Genomic DNA, 4,412 nt, shown 5'->3' on the forward strand with positions numbered 1-4,412 from the left:
ATACAGATGGCTGTGTTGGATCCCTTTGCTTTTGCCCAACATTCAGCGTTGGAATTGTGGCTTTACCGTCCCTCTTATCAAAGTTATCTAACTTTTTGTAGCTTCGTCAGGTTAGACACGACGCGCGTGACCTCTGGCGGCCGCTGGCGGAACTACCGCGCACGGCCCGCACACGGGCCTGGCGGCCGCCAGTGGAACTACTGCGCAGGTGGCAGCACCTACCCGTGGAGAAGCGGCTGGCAATCGGCCGCCCCACTCCCCACCCCGCCCCCACCCAGCTGGCCGCCAGACCGTGGGAACGACTCGGCTCAGCGCTGCCGGCCGCTGGACGGGGAAACCCCGCCCCGCCGCCCGCCGCCCAACACACTGCCGCCGGGCCGGCCGGTGGAATTTTCCAGCCGTCTCTCCGGAACGGCGGCACCCCGCTCATCTTCGCACGCGCATTCAGCGGCGGCTTGTCGATTTTTCGAGTGTCGGCTGCCGATCTCCCGAGAGCCGGCCACCTGTCAGCCGCCGCTCGGCTCCGTGTTAAGCATATGGGGACGGCGAATTTCTCCCGGAGGGAAGCACCTCGCTCACAAAAGCACGTGAATCAGCCGCATTCCTGTGTGGCGCGCAATGCTGAAGAGATATGTGTTTCCGCGGGTATCTCGCAGGCCCTAAGAGAAAAAGCTCGCTGCAAAAACTCAGCGCTTCAAAAAACCCGCAATCCTACTCAAATGGATATTTAAACAAGATATCTTGGCTCGCTCCGCGTCGCTTTGGCAATCAAAGTATGAGGGAGAAAATTTGGGATCGATTGGTGTTCGTCCCGTGTTAATCGGACGTCTAGAAGCTTAGATATTCACGAAAAACTTGTTGAACTTGCAAAAGTACTTGGTACTTGCTTGGTACTTGCCAAAGTACTCGGTACTTGCCAAAGTACTTGGTACTTGCTTGGTATTTGCATAAGTACTCGGTATTTGCCAAAGTACTTGGTACTTGCTTGGTATTTCCATAAGTACTTGGTACTTGCTTGGTACTTGTAAAAGTACTTGGTACTTGCTTGGTACTTGCGAAAGTACTTGGTACTTGCACTCGCCCCCCCCGTTCCCCCGACTCTACTCCCACACCTACCCCCTCGGGATAATTCCGGGTTCGTCGGGTAGGAAAACTTGCCACTCTACTCCCCCCCCCACACACAGAGCCATTTGGTATCGATCGGTGTTTATCCCGTGTCAATCGGTCGTCAATAAGCCGAGATATGCACGGCGAATTATTTCAATCGGCGTCGATCAGAATCTTCAGAACGGAGGGACCCACACTCATTTCTGGCCGTATCTCACTTTTCCGAGATATACGTCAAACTACGTATTTAAAACTACATATTCTACAGCCGAATCTTCAAACTGGGGGTACCTCAGACCGTGGGAACGACTCGGCTCAGCACTGTCGCACGCGCATTCAGCGGCGGGTTGTCGATTTTTCGAGTGTCGGCTGCCGATCTCCCGAGAGCCGGCCACCTGTCAGCCGCCGCTCGGCTCTGTGTTAAGCATATGGGGACGGCGAATTTCTCCCGGAGGGAAGCACCTCGCTCACAATCGCACGTGAATCAGCCGCATTCCTGTGTGGCGCGCAATGCTGAAGAGATATGTGTTTCCGCGGGTATCTCGCAAGCCCTAACAGGAAAAGCTCGCTGCAAAAACTGAGCGTTTCAAAAAACCCGAAATCCTACTCAAATGGATATTGAGTAGGATTTATATCAAGATATCTTGGCTCGCTCCGCGTCGCTTTGGCCATAAAAAGATTCGGGAGAAAATTTGGGATCGAATGGTGTTTTTCCGGTGACGATCGGACGTCTAGAAGCTTCGATATTGGCGAAAAACTTGCTGAACTTGCAAAAGTACTTGGTACTTGCTTGGTACTTGCCAAAGTACTTGGTACTTGCTTGGTATTTGCATAAGTACTCGGTATTTGCCAAAGTACTTGGTACTTGCTTGGTATTTCCATAAGTACTTGGTACTTGCTTGGTACTTGTAAAAGTACTTGGTACTTGCTTGGTACTTGCGAAAGTACTTGGTACTTGCACTCGCCCCCCCCCCGTTCCCCCGACTCTACTCCCACACCTACCCCCTCGGGATAATTCCGGGTTCGTCGGGTAGGAAAACTTGCCACTCTACCCCCTCCCCCCCCCACACACACACAGAGCCATTTGGTATCGATCGGTGTTTATCCCGTGTCAATCGGTCGTCAATAAGCCGAGATATGCACGGCGAATTATTTCAATCGGCGTCGATCAGAATCTTCAGAACGGAGGGACCCACACTCATTTCTGGCCGTATCTCACTTTTCCGAGATGTACGTCAAACTACGTATTTAAAACTACATATTCTAAGGCCGAATCTTCAAACTGGGGGTACCTCAGACCGGCTGCCGATCTCCCGAGAGCCGGCCACCTGTCAGCCGCCGCTCGGCTCTGTGTTAAGCATATGGGGACGGCGAATTTCTCCCGGAGGGAAGCACCTCGCTCACAAAAGCACGTGAATCAGCCGCATTCCTGTGTGGCGCGCAATGCTGAAGAGATATGTGTTTCCGCGGGTATCTCGCAAGCCCTAACAGGAAAAGCTCGCTGCAAAAACTGAGCGCTTCAAAAAACCCGAAATCCTACTCAAATGGATATTTAAACAAGATATCTTGGCTCGCTCCGCGTCGCTTTGGCAATCAAAGTATGAGGGAGAAAATTTGGGATCGATTGGTGTTCGTCCCGTGTTAATCGGACGTCTAGAAGCTTAGATATTCACGAAAAACTTGTTGAACCTGCCAAAGTACCTGCCAGCTTGCTGTATCACCTGCTACTTGGTAATGTACTGAAAACTTGCTAATGTACTGAAAACCTGCCAAAGTACTTGGTATTTACTTGCCTAAATACCGCAAAGAACTTGTTCCTTTCCGACGTTTAAATCAGACGGCTTTAGTCGATCAAAGACTTTGCGAATTTGCCTTGGTCTCAGATAATTTTGATTTGTTCCAATGAATTATTTGTAATTCGAATTATACTTGTTCCCAATTTGTATTTTGTTTCACCTACCTATCATTTCTAACTTGTTTTAGCGTCCTACCTATTAAGCGATTACACATACGTTGAGAGAGCCGGTGGGTGGTTATAATGCAATACCCTGCACGGTGAACAGCTTGCGAGTTTTACAGCGGTGCGATTGCTGGGGCTTATCGCTGACAGAAAAGGGTAAATACAGTAAATACAGATGGCTGTGTTGGATCCCTTTGCTTTTGCCCAACATTCAGCGTTGGAATTGTGGCTTTACCGTCCCTCTTATCAAAGTTATCTAACTTTTTGTAGCTTCGTCAGGTTAGACACGACGCGCGTGACCTCTGGCGGCCGCTGGCGGAACTACCGCGCACGGCCCGCACACGGGCCTGGCGGCCGCCAGTGGAACTACTGCGCAGGTGGCAGCACCTACCCGTGGAGAAGCGGCTGGCAATCGGCCGCCCCACTCCCCACCCCGCCCCCACCCAGCTGGCCGCCAGACCGTGGGAACGACTCGGCTCAGCGCTGCCGGCCGCTGGACGGGGAAACCCCGCCCCGCCGCCCGCCGCCCAACACACTGCCGCCGGGCCGGCCGGTGGAATTTTCCAGCCGTCTCTCCGGAACGGCGGCACCCCGCTCATCTTCGCACGCGCATTCAGCGGCGGCTTGTCGATTTTTCGAGTGTCGGCTGCCGATCTCCCGAGAGCCGGCCACCTGTCAGCCGCCGCTCGGCTCCGTGTTAAGCATATGGGGACGGCGAATTTCTCCCGGAGGGAAGCACCTCGCTCACAAAAGCACGTGAATCAGCCGCATTCCTGTGTGGCGCGCAATGCTGAAGAGATATGTGTTTCCGCGGGTATCTCGCAGGCCCTAAGAGAAAAAGCTCGCTGCAAAAACTCAGCGCTTCAAAAAACCCGCAATCCTACTCAAATGGATATTTAAACAAGATATCTTGGCTCGCTCCGCGTCGCTTTGGCCATAAAAAGATTCGGGAGAAAATTTGGGATCGAATGGTGTTTTTCCGGTGACGATCGGACGTCTAGAAGCTTCGATATTGGCGAAAAACTTGCTGAACTTGCAAAAGTACTAAGTACTTGCTTGGTACTTGCCAAAGTACTCGGTACTTGCCAAAGTACTTGGTACTTGCTTGGTATTTGCATAAGTACTCGGTATTTGCCAAAGTACTTGGTACTTGCTTGGTATTTCCATAAGTACTTGGTACTTGCTTGGTACTTGTAAAAGTACTTGGTACTTGCTTGGTACTTGCGAAAGTACTTGGTACTTGCACTCGCCCCCCCCGTTCCCCCGACTCTACTCCCACAACTACCCCCTCGGGATAATTCCGGGTTCGTCGGGTAGGAAAACTTGCCACTCTACTCCCCCCCCC

Source organism: Amphibalanus amphitrite, unplaced genomic scaffold, assembly GCF_019059575.1.
Source record: "Amphibalanus amphitrite isolate SeventyFive unplaced genomic scaffold, NRLGWU_Aamphi_draft 000356F_arrow, whole genome shotgun sequence".
Taxonomy (NCBI): Eukaryota; Metazoa; Arthropoda; class Thecostraca; order Balanomorpha; family Balanidae; genus Amphibalanus; species Amphibalanus amphitrite.